Source organism: Panthera uncia (assembly GCF_023721935.1).
Source record: "Panthera uncia isolate 11264 chromosome A3 unlocalized genomic scaffold, Puncia_PCG_1.0 HiC_scaffold_11, whole genome shotgun sequence".
In the NCBI taxonomy this organism is placed as follows: domain Eukaryota; kingdom Metazoa; phylum Chordata; class Mammalia; order Carnivora; family Felidae; genus Panthera; species Panthera uncia.
In genome coordinates this window covers 92507523-92520475 of record NW_026057578.1, presented here as the reverse complement: position 1 = coordinate 92520475, position 12953 = coordinate 92507523, and the positions used below count along the sequence as shown (strand labels likewise).

The 12953-nt window shown below is 38.5% G+C and overlaps 1 protein-coding gene across 3 annotated transcripts in view; it reads right to left on the bottom strand.

Moving 5' to 3' along the window:
• The window catches only part of CTNNA2 (catenin alpha 2), a 1105968-nt gene extending 1093222 nt beyond the window's left edge, over window positions 1-12746 (bottom strand). Inside the window, exon 1 of one of the 3 annotated variants that reach the window (XM_049651803.1) lies at window positions 12577-12746. The gene's annotated coding sequence lies outside the window, so the exon portion shown is untranslated. The remainder of the gene's footprint in view (window positions 1-12576) is intronic. The other 2 variants (XM_049651801.1, XM_049651802.1) reach the window with 2 other exon arrangements.
• Between the last annotated feature and the right edge of the window lie 207 nt (window positions 12747-12953).

Sequence of the window (12953 nt, the reverse complement as noted above, 5' to 3'; positions counted from 1 at the left end):
AAGATATGAACACAGTTACCACAGCAGAAGCAAAACGTTAGGCCATTAGGCCGAAAAACAAATGAAAAGATAGTCAACCTCTCTATAAATCAGAGAAACAAATTCATATAACAAGGTGCCATTCTTACCTATGCACTGGTAAACTTTTCCAAGTTAAAGCTATCATGTATTGGCAAAAGTTTAAGGAAATATGCACCTTCCCATCTGCTGGTTGAATGTAAAGAAGGTAGTGCTACCATTTTGAAGACCAATTAGGTATCAACTATTAAAATCTAAGATGCACATACCTCATTCCTCAAAATTACAACCGCCAGCGTACTTTCAAAAGGAATACACTAGGGGCGCCTGGGTGGCGCAGTCGGTTAAGCGTCCGACTTCAGCCAGGTCACGATCTCGCGGTCCGTGAGTTCGAGCCCCGCGTCAGGCTCTGGGCTGATGGCTCGGAGCCTGGAGCCTGTTTCCGATTCTGTGTCTCCCTCTCTCTCTGCCCCTCCCCCGTTCATGCTCTGTCTCTCTCTGTCCCAAAAATAAATAAAAAATGTTGAAAAAAATAAAAAAAAAAAAACAAAAGGAATACACTAGAACGTGTGGACAAGAAACTTGTATAAGGATGCTTGTTTGAAATAGCAAAATAATAGGAATAAACTGTCATGAAAACACAAGGATTAAATAAACCATGATTAAACCAAACTACAGAAAAGGCAGCAGTTTAAATGTGTGTGTGCGTGTGTGTGTGTACTCATGTTATCCGCTAAGCTATATGTGAAGTGAAAATAAGGCATAAAATACTATGTTACCATCTCAGTAAATATAAGAAAATACACCTTACTACACAGACATTGATCACCTATATATGTTAAGGGACTCTCCTGGGGCCCTAAGGTCAATTTCCTGCCCATGACACAACCCATATTTGAAGGCAGATCTGTATAAACATTTTATCTCCATAGATAACCAAAAACTAGAAACTTAAATTCCAATCAATGTAATGTTTCAGAGGATTTAACATGGAGGAAGAGTTTTTATTACCCAAGGAAATGCTTAAGTATGTTTAGTTTAAAAACCCAAACACAAAATTATACATACCTATGATCTCAGGTATGCTTTAAAAAGACCTCTGCATGATAAACTCAGATATACTCATAGTAGGGGTGGGGGTTGGGGTGAGGGAGAAACCTTGAAATTTACCAAATGTTCATTGGATAGTTGTTGGACTGCAATCATTTTTATTTTCGAGTGTCTTTTTTCTGTTTATTTTCTAGATGTTCAGCAATGGGCATGCACTACTGCAAGTGTAAAAGATAAAATGTGTTGTTTCTGAAATAATGTATCTTCTGTTATTACATCCTTGAGATACCTTAATACAGATAATGCCAAAATGTTTCTCTACTCCCAGCCTGGCTCTCCCCTTCACGCCAGGCCAGTCCCACTTCTCAGCTGCTTACTGAGCAGTTATCAGCCTCCCAGCTTCTGTTCTCCTGGATATGACTCCACCTCTGCCCCTGCTGTGCTCATTGATCCCACCTTCCTGCTGGCTCAGCCCTGTCCCAGTTCCCGGACCGAGGCAGGACTGAAATAAAAAGTACTAATACAAGGTCATCCCCTCCTCCATCTCTCTCCCATCCATTACTAGACCCACTTGTTTCTGATTCTGAGTCCACCTGGACTTCTGGCCCATGCCGCTGTGGAGTCGGTATCACATTGCACGACATCGCTATCGTATTCTTTCTGGTATTAAACGGTTCAGGTACTTTTCACCCCCGCTAGATTGTCAACTCATAAGGTCAAGTGTTCTATCATACTTTTATGTAGATCCAGGGCTGTGTCCTCCAAAACATTGGTTTTAATAACTTGTAAGAAAGTATTTGATGAATGACTGCTACATTTGTTTAACCAGAAATCTGTAGCATTTGTTTAAAGACAGAAAGAGTTCAGAGACCTAATTCAACAGCTAGCATTTATTAAGAAACTAATGGGGGCCCAAGATTGAAATAGGGGAATATTAGAACAAAATGAAGGTATGGCTTCTATTCTTGACACAGAATCTAAAGTGGGTTGACAACACCTATAAAAAAAAGGAGAGAATAATTACTGTTTTAGCTTCTGCCTTAACAAGCAAAACATGAAAATCCTCTTGCCTGAGGTCCTGATTTCACAGATGGGCAAACTGCAATCGAGTTTGCCTGCCTGGATTCCAGACTACTGCCAGCAGTGACTTTCACCTCCTGTCCCAACTCTATGGGCCCCTGTGTGCCTGGCTCTGCTTGTCACTATGCATGTGCTTGCCTACTTTGAATTATCCCCCTGGATCTAGATTCTTTCTTCCTCTAATTCATGCTGTGCATTAGGATTTAAATTTCTTCCCTCTTTTTTTTTTTTTTTTTTTTTTTTTTTTGCTAGGGTACCCTTTGTCACCTGTTTCTGCACATGTTCCCACAATAACAGACTATGGCAACAATCCTAGCTTTTCTCTTCAACCTCCTTCCCATAAGATGAATATCACGGCAGGCACCTAAATAAAATTCAAACAACACTGCTGCTTGCTTACCCAACATTCGTTTCCCCTTCCTTTTTCTTAACAGAACTGCCATTCAGTACATCTCTCCCCTTCATTTCCTACACACAGCCTAGCACTTCAGAGAAAGCCTATCTCATCTGAGCTGGGAGACCTGATTAGCCTAAACTAGGAACATGCTATTCCCTTTGTCTTTGCTGCTGGGTGCATTGGGGATGCCCATGTGATCCAGTACTGGACAGTGAGATAAGAGATAAGGGAGGACTTTTGGCAAAGGTTTCCTCATTTTTCTGGAAGGCACACTGCTGCTGCATGATGGTGGGCTTAGAACTGCAGTAGCCATCATGCCGCTGGCTGACGATGAGGTCTAGACACAGAGGGGCAGAGTCCAGGGAAGAGAGGGAAAGCCAAGCCGAGGCCTGACACCTAGACTTTCCCATCCTTCAGGTTTCTTGTTATTTTGGCAAATCTTTTTGAATGTATTCTCTTTCCTCTGCTGCCAGCTTGCTTGGAGTAGATAGCACAAAACCCAAAACCATATACCAGCAGTTCTGTTTTCTTTTTCAAAGAATAACTTTAAAATCGGAATTTGAATTGATGGATATTTGGGTTGTTTTTAGTTTGAAGCTATTATGAATAAAGCTGCTGTTGATGTTCACGTAAGAGTCTTTCTGCCATGTTTTCATTTCACCTGGGAGTGGAACGCCTGGATTGGGTGGTAAGAGCATTTTTAACATTAGGAGAAATGGCCAAACTGTTTCCCAAAGTGTTGGATTCCCATGAGCAATGTATGAGTGCCTCAGACACTTCACATCTTCTCCAAAACTTGACATTATCAGTCTTTTTAAATTTAGCCATTCTAGTGTTTGTACGGTGGTCTTGTGTTGTGCTTTTAAAAATTTCATTATTTAGGAGCACTTGGGTGGCTCAATCAGTTGAGCATCCTACTTCAGCTCAGGTCATGATCTCACTGTTTGTGAGGTCAAGCCCCGCTTAGGGTTCTGTGCTGAAAGCTCAGAGCCTGGAGGCTGCTTCGGATTCTGTGTCTCCCTCTCTCTCTGCCCCTCCCCCACTCATGCTCTGTCTCTGTTTCAAAAATAAAATAAACATTAAAAATAAATAAATAAATAAATAAATAAATAAATAAAATTTCATTATTTGGGGCAAATAATGGAGTTGAACACCTTTCACATCTTCATTGGCCATTTGTATATTTTCTCTTGTGAAATATATCTTCAAATATTTTGTCCATTTTTTTCATTGGATTGTTTGTTCTCTTATTGAGATGCTAGGGTCCTATGTACACTTAGAACAATTAGTCCTTTGTCCAATATATAGAGATACAAATAGAAATACACAGATATAGCAAATCTTGTGTTTTTGAAAAGTTTTTTTTTATTTTGATAACATCTAATTTATGTTTTTTTTTATAGTTAGTGCTTTTTGAGTCTTAAGACATTACTGCCTAACCACAAATCACAAAGATTTTCTCAAATGTTTTCTTCTACGAGTTTATATATTCAAAGTCATAGAGAAATCTCAAAAACATTATGCTCAATAAAAGATGGAGACAATAATGACTACACATTCTCTGATTCAATCTACATCCATTCCTAGAACAGGAAAAACTAATCAACAGAGAAATAACAGATCGAGCAGAATGGAACTTTTTAGTGTAATGGAAACAGTCTATATCTTGATTGCAGTGGTGGTTACAAAGGTATATTTGTCAACGCACAACCACACTTAAAATGAGTACACTTTGGAGAATAGACTCCAGAAATACACTCATATTTACATGGTCAATTAATCTTCCACAAAGGAAGAATATACAATGGAGGAAAAGATAATCTCCTCAATAAATGGATACTCACATGCAAAAGAATGAAACTGGACCATTTTTGTATACCAGATACAAATGTAAACTCAAAATGGATCAAATACTTAACTATAAGACCAGAAACCATACCACTCCTGAAAAAAAACATAGGCAGTAAGCTCAGACATTAGTCTGAGCGATATTTTTTGGATCTGTCTCCTTAGATGAGTACAACAAAAACAAAAATAAGCAAGGGCACCCAGGTGGCTCAGTAGGTTGAGCGTCCAACTCTTGATCTTGACTCAGATCTCAGGGTTCATGAGATCAAGCCCCATATCGGGCTCTCTACTGGCAGTGCAGAGCCTGCTTGGGATTCTCTGTCTCCTCGCCATCTGCCCCTCCCCTGCTTGCACTCTCACTCTCAAAATAAATAACTATTTAAAAACCAACAAAAATAAACAAATGGGATTACATCAAAATAAGAAGCTTTTGCTAATTACAGAATACCATCAAAAAAAAAAAAAAAAGAAAGAAAGAAAAAGCAGCCTTCTCAGAGAAGATATCTGCAAATGATATAATTGATAGGGGGTTAATATCCAAAAATTTAAGAAACTCACACAATTCAATATCAAACAAACAAACAATCCAATTTAAAAATGGGCAGAGGACCTGAACAGACATTTTTTTCTCCAAACAAGACATACAAATGGCCAATAAACACGTGAAAAGATGCTCAACATCATTAATCATCAGGAAAATGCAAATCAAAACCACAATGAGGTATCACTTCACACCTGTCAGAATGACTACTGTCCAAAAGACAAGCAATAACAAGTGTTGATGAGAATGCAGAGAAAAGGCAACTCTCATTCTCTATTGTTAGGAATGGAAAATGGCACAGCCACTATGGAAACAGTACAGAGGTTCCTCAAAAAATTAAAAGTAGAACTAGCAAGTGATCCAGCAATTCCCCTTCTGGGTATTTATACAAAGAAACTGAAAGTACTAATTTGAAAAGATATATGCACCCCTATGTTCACTGGAGCATTATTTATAATAGTCAAGACATGGAAGCAGTTTAAGTGTCCATCAAGAGACAAACGGATAAAGAAGATATGGCACTCACACAGGTGTATGTACACACATGTGCGTGTGCACACACACACACATGCACACACACACACGTGACAACATGGGTGGACCTAGAGGGTGTTATGTCAGGTGAAATAAATTAGATAGAGAAAGACAAATACCATATGGTTTCACTTATATGTGAAATCCAAAAAACTAAACAAATAAACAAAACAAAATAGAAACACAGATTCATAAACATGGTGTTTGCCAGAGGTGAAGGGATGGGAAAAATAAGGAAAGGGGATTAAAAGGTACAAACTTCTAATTATAAAACAAAACACAAGGACACAATGTACAGCATGGGGAATATATTTAACAAATTTGCTTGGTGACAGACAGTAGCTAGATTTGACATGGTTATCACTTTGTAATATATATAAATGAATCATTATGTTGTACACCTGAAACCAATGTTGTATGCTAACTACACTTCAATAAAAGAAAAAAAATGGATATAATATATTATACAGAAAACATACCTCAACAAATTTTATTTTAGAAATTTTAAAAGGAATTTGGTAAAATTCTGATGACCATACAGTCCTATGGAATAGGATTTAGGCAGTAAGCAGGACTTCACTGTGCCTGAAGCAAAACTACTAACCTTAGAGCATATATAATTTTTAGATAAATATCACCTTATTCTAAATTTGTTAATGTCATAGAATCTTTCAGAGACATTGGCATTACTCAAACAAGTCCACCATACAATGGGCTAGTCCCTGAATGGAGGTAGCAACTGACACATGCCTTCAGGCCAGGAAGGGTTTTTAAAAAGGAGAGAGAGGAAAGGACGGAAAGGTAAGAAAGAGAAATGTGTTGTAGTTCTCCCTTAGCCCAGAGACTCTGTGAAGCTAAATTTGCAATTTTCTTGGGAAAGAGAAAGCATATGCCACTGAAGATGAAGGTTTTTCTCATGTAGCAGCAGTTTATGTTTCAAAAGAAAAAAACAAATGGGACACAGTAAGAAATACATCATTATGCCTTGAAATTTTAAGGGAAACTCACAGGTAGTTATTATAGAATTTTATAGCTAGAAAACACTCTATATATCATATAGAGTCAAAACCACTTAAAATAAAGATTAAATAAATAAGCCTTGGAGAGTGTGAGGCTTGTTTAGTCATATAACTAGTTAGTTGGTTGAAAACCTGGAGGAAGAACTGAGGTGTCCTGGTGCCTGATTCAGTGCTTTTATAAAATTGCAATCTCTAGCCCAATGCTCTGCACACAGCAGATATTTAGAAAAACAAAAAACAAACAAAAAAACTTACTGAATAAATTCATGCTAGGTAATAGGATAAAAAATACAAAGAGAGTGTAAGTGAATAGAGATAAATTTAGATGCAAACATTTTCCCCAACAAGTTCTGTATATATTTCTTTATGCCAATTCTGCATATTATAGGGGGAAAAACATAATTTGTGGAATTACGCTAGCAGGTATCAATGCCTGAAGAAAGAAAATGAAGACCAGCGGTAAACTCTCAAGAACTGTAAGATGTCCTTTCCTAGAAATAACTGAGGACAATTAGCTCTTCCTGAGATAGTTGAGGGGCATTTCTACCTTTTTACTGAAAGATGGATTAATGATGTTTAACAACAGTTTTCAGGCCTTATTGAATTTACAATAAACTTGAGTGAGTGTATTTGCACCAAATCTTTGTCTAATCACAATTAAAATCAAATGAGAATGTCAGCTCCTTTGGTCAAGCATGGAGTCACTACAGTTTCTGGTTAGGTTGTGGGAGACCTGACATATCTCCATCAGGAGTTCATGGCTTTGGCTGTGAAACATCAAAATGCTATAAAAAAAAAAAAAAGATCTTGGATTTACTGCAGATACATAATAAACAACATAACCCCAGTTTACACAACATTAATATATTAGAAGTATCCTGTTAATTTTTCTATTATGGTTCTATAGTCCATGGGATCTTTTAAAATTATTTATTTTACCTCAATCCTGGTGGCATGTCCGTTATTTTAAGGTAGGAATGTTGGAGCAAGTTAGGATATTACTTGATTTGGATCTTGATCCCAATCAGGCAGTTCCCACAGGTGCTATATTACTTAGTTCCCCCCCCCAAAAAAAAAGCATAAAATACCAAGATACTGAGAAATAGCAAAATAATGGAAAGCCAACATCTGATTTTACGTACATGTTTTTTCAGCTAGTTTTTCAGCTAGCTAATGATCTAGTTTTAAAGAATGTTAACTGAAATGTATTTGTGTGTGTATACTTTAAAACAAGTAAAACATGGATTTAATCAGCATGACAGGAAAAATACAGAAAACCCTTAGTTGAACAGGAAATATTAATTTTTCAGCTCCATAGATGAAATAAAATTAATTCATTTTATCTTATCCTGACTCTACCTCTCCATTTGGTCACCACCTTAACATATAGGGAAGAAAATTGCTTATTTTATTCCTGTTAATGCACACTGTCTTCACATCTGAAAAACAATAGTCTATGAGTTGTACATGCAGATACAGCTTGTAAATAAAATGGAACAAAAGCCCTATAAAATTAAGCTTTATAAAATCAGACTATCACTGGTGTTTTTTAATAATATGTTACAGGTAATAATCTCGAAAAGTTGTTGAATGCATATTTTGTGGTTGAGTTAGAATTCATCTCCAAGGTAAAAATTCACTTATGAGGAAAATAAAAATGTCTAAAAGTAAAGTGTGTTAAAAATCACTAGTGCTTTAATACGGAACTGCCTAGAAGTAATATATTTGAAAATGTTTTATTCAGATATGCTGAATCTTTAAAACAACAGAATATTGAGGAAAAATCTCAAAATAGAAAAATGCTACAGTCTATGGTCTGTTAAACTGCTAACTTTAACATTCATGTTTCTTATAAAATAATTTTCATGTGACCATTTTCAGTAATATTAAAACTATAAAAAATAAATATAAGGAGAGTATTTTACTATTTTAGAGAAAGCAAATTGTGTCAATGGATTAAAATGGATGAAACATGAAAACCATAAAGATGAACACTAACATTCTCTTAACTTGCAGGTAAAATTTTCTGAAAACCCTTTTTTCCAATAAGATAATATAATTCGTATCACTGATGCTGTTGGATAATTGTTTCGTGGATAAATGTTTCAAAATAGTTAATAAACACCTGTCAAAAATAAAAGTGTACCAACAGACGTAGCCAGTAAGAAGCTGGCATCCCATCCTATGCAGACATTTAACTTGCCTAGTGCACACACACATTCCCAACAGACCCCCTGTTGTCTTCAGAGCTTAGTCTCCCCGTAAAATACTTGGAATAGCATAATCCATACAGGATCATTAATAATCTTGAACACCAAAAAAAGGGAGGAAGGGGGACTGCTGTTATTAGGAAAAGTCAACAATAAAATAAAAATAAAGTTCCTGGAAATATAATTACCCTAAAATTACCTGCTTCATGTGTGTCAACATAAAATAATCCTGGTTATTATTTTCCAAGCTACAGTCCTGGAATATTCCTGGGTTAAGTCAAAACAAGAGAGAGTTGTGATAATCACAATATTGAACCTTTGTTGTTTAGAAAGGTCAAGTTTACTCTCTGCCTTGAAAGAAAAGAGATGAAAAAAAAAAAAAAAAAACAGTCTGGGTCCTCACCTTGACACTGACCTAGGATTCAGTGTCTTGGGATGGGGCTTTGGGTGAGCACTAATACAAAACCCCTGGGTAGCTAAACATTCTGTCATAAAATAGATCCTACACTACAACAAGTTGCCTTATCCTAAGTGTTAGCGTAATTACCCTGGCTATATAAGTGTAACACCTTTTAATACCCTCACCAGTATGCCAAATATTCCACTAAGGAGTCTTCCCAAACACACCTTGCTTCTTCTTCGCTTTCTGCTTTTGTTCCAGCTCTGGTACCCACACTGCATGAAATCCTTCTCAGGAATACCCGTCCAAGCTCCAGAACTACCGGTGAATACAATCTTTCCCTGGCTACATAAACATCTGTCCTGTTTGCAATTCCTCACTTACTTTCTCTTCACTCTTTTCTAGTACATAATCATATATTGTCTTATTTTAAAACCATTTATTCTAATTACAATAATGCTTACCCAATATATACATTATTTGTACTAAGTACTGTGCTTAACATATTTAACCCTTAAAGCAATCCCATGAATCAGAGTCTACCAAGGTAGACAACACTCTCTACTACTTAAATAAAGCATGCACTCAAATCTAAAGCTCTCTCCAAAGACCTTATTCTTTGACATTGTGAAATATGACCTCATGCAAATGCCTGCTCTCCTCTACTAGACTGTAAGCTAAGGTCAAAGACAGTGGTGTCTTCTTTTACTTCTTTCCAATACCTCACATCACTTAGCATATGGTTGGGCAGGTTTTAAGAGCTCTGAGTGAGGGAGGCACACAGAATATACCCATAATATTTCCTACAGTGTCCATTAAATGTTCTGTTGGGTCTTTATCTGTACCATACATTCTTAAAGGTCCAGTCAACTAAAGGCAGAAGCTTCCAGAAATGAAATTCTTCATAGGAAGTCTCTATCTGTAAACTGGATTTTGGTCAGAGTAGCAGGTTGCTTTTTGAAGACACTAGTTTCTCTTCTATTTTATATTTTATTAATTTTACTCATCTGTCTAAAAATCTTGCTGTAAACAGATGTCATTTTATCTTCTATTCTTTAATAAGCTACCATATTTTGTTTTCACTAGGTGGACAAATGTTTACAAAGGAGACAAATAAATGGTACCTTTCTTTCCACAGTAAGAACAGTATTAAAAACTGAGACATAACACCCACGTCATTCTATGTAGCAAAACTGCAATAAGGAAAGAGCAGGACTGACTGAGGGGCCGTCTCCACTGCACACTCATGAGTAGGAAGCCCCACAAAGAAAGAGCAGTAGAGATGCTGGAAGGGGAAAAAGTCATTTGAGAGTAAATTAGGATAAAACTAACTTATTTTATCCATATACAATTACTACCAAAGTCTTTCACTAGCTTCACAGCATTCCAGGAAAAGGAACAACAATGATACAGAAACACCCCTATCTACAATTGTGTTCACTTTTAAGTTATGTCACCACTCAAACACAGATAGGGTTGACTGCAATTCTGCATCAGGATGTTGGTAACACTGATAATTCAACCAAGCTTCTGCCACATGTCTTAAGAATCAGCCAAGTCATTAATGGAATTGCATTCCTACCAAAGGGAGTTGAGGCAGAGGGTAGGTCCATCATTCCTAATAACACCTACTTTCCCAAAACTGATTCAGATGATTAACTGTATCAGTTCTTCATCAAATCAGCACTCAATCACTTTGCAAGGTAATTCTCTTCATCTCAACTCCTACTTTTACATGCCCATAAAATGCAAAAATGCATATTGCACTACTGACATATAATAATTTAAATAAAAAGAAAAAAATCAATCATTTGCTCCCTGCATCGCATCTTACTGGCAGCTTCACTGAATCCATGTGAATTCAATCCCTCCCTACACACTCATTAAACTTAAAATATTGCTATTCCATGGCTATTAAGGTTTTGGGGTTTTGTTGGTTTTTTAAAGGAGAATAGATATTACAAAATACAAGCTTCTAAATACTCCATTTCTGATTTATACTTACACTGTTTTTGGAGCTTTCTGAAATGATGAATACACTAAACATTCTGAGGCATGGTTGTCCCACCACGTATAAATAAACTTTTCAGCCACAATACTTGCAAAAAGGAAGTCTGAAAAATTACTATTAATATATATAATGGAAGGAGTTAGAGTGCAAGCTAAATAAACCAAAGTGAAATATACCATTTAGTGAAACTAAGTGGTACAAAACCAACTGAAATTTTAAATTGTTAATAACGGTCCCGGAGCGAATTCAACTTTTCCATTGTTGTAAACCACAAACAGAACTACACAGTATGTTTCTTTTCAAAGATCTTTACAGTTCCTGTAAGATGGGTGAGAAAGGCTAAGAGTATCTGTTCAAGGCTCTAATGCACCTAATGCTTTTAAAATGGTATATTTATAAGCCTGCTCATACTCATTACTCCAAAACTATTCATTGTCCTCCTTTAGAAGTTAAGCCATAATGAACAAAAGTGTATTCTTCCATTCTTCTGCTCCCTGTTTTCCCAGATCTATCTACCTTAGTGTTCTGTATGTTGACCAAAACATTCCATAAATAATGCTATGGTGCACACACATTAAAGTTTAGAGAGTTTCTGCTTTTGAAGGAGATGGTGACAGAACTAAGGATACACAGGTTCAATTCCAAGACAAATATTAGGCGGGTGGTTTGAAAATATCCATCAAAAGAGGCCTAGGGGAAAAGGATACAAGCGTCCACTGCCACCACCCTTCCTCTCCCCTCCCCTCTTCCTCTCTTGTTCTCTTCCTCTCTTCTCTTCTTTCCTTGTGGCTTCTCACAGAGACCATCAAAGCGGGGAAAGCTGCTAATTTAAAATTAGTGAGACACATACTGGGAATATGTAACTCCCAGGAGGAAAAAAGAAACTGCTAAAAAGGGGTGTGGGGGGTTGTTGGCAACATGTTTAAGTGACAATCTTCCCCACCCCCACCCTAATACTGCACAAATCCACAGATTCTTTCCAGACTCTCTTCTCTTTCCAGGTCCCAGTACTCTAAACAACTTGACCCTTAATCCGAATAATTTAGGGACCTGCAGGGCATCCGCTGTGCAAGAGTGTATCTCTCGGTATATGTGCCCAATTTTCTGGAAGCCCCTGAATCCGGACAGTTGTAGCAAGCAAGGGATCTCCCACCGGGTAAGGGGTGAAGAAAGGGGGGAAGAGATGGAGTCAACAGGAAAGGATGCAGAGCAGAGCTTGAGGGCGAGTGGCTGAAAGGAAGACAGGGAAGAAAGAAAGGGTGGGAAGGAAGTGGGGCTGGGAGAGAGGAAGAAAGGGATGAAAGAAAGGCTGGAAGAGAGAAAGGAGGGGAGAGGAGAGAGGGATGTTGGGAAGGATGAGGGCGGGAGGGTTGGGGAGCGGGGAGGGAGGGGAGGATGGAGAGGATGGGAGGGAGGTAGGGAGGGAGGGAGGCAAGCAAGGATGGAGGATGCTCTGCCCAGGACTCACCTCTGTGGGTCGGTGGGAGTTTCTCGCCTCCTCCTCTTTTTCGCCCGTTCCCAACAGCTGGAGGGGTAATCACAGAAGGGACTGGAGAGGCGGCGGCGGGGACGAGGGCAGCAGCTGCTGCAGCCGCCTCTGGCCGAGGTGCGGTGCCTCCTGCTCCGCCCGCCAGCCCGGGTCTCCGCCTTACTCAGGGCTGGAAGCGAAGCCGCTCCCCCCTCCCCCCGCCCGCCCCGCGTCCTGCCCAAGCGCGAGCGGCAGCGGCCCGGATCGCCGCTAGGGGAGACGGGCAGTGCGCAGGCGCAGCCGCTTGCTCGCTGGCGCGCCCCCGTGGTCCCCGAGGGGCTGGAGGAGGCCAGGGGTAAGGGGAGACGCGGGCGCGC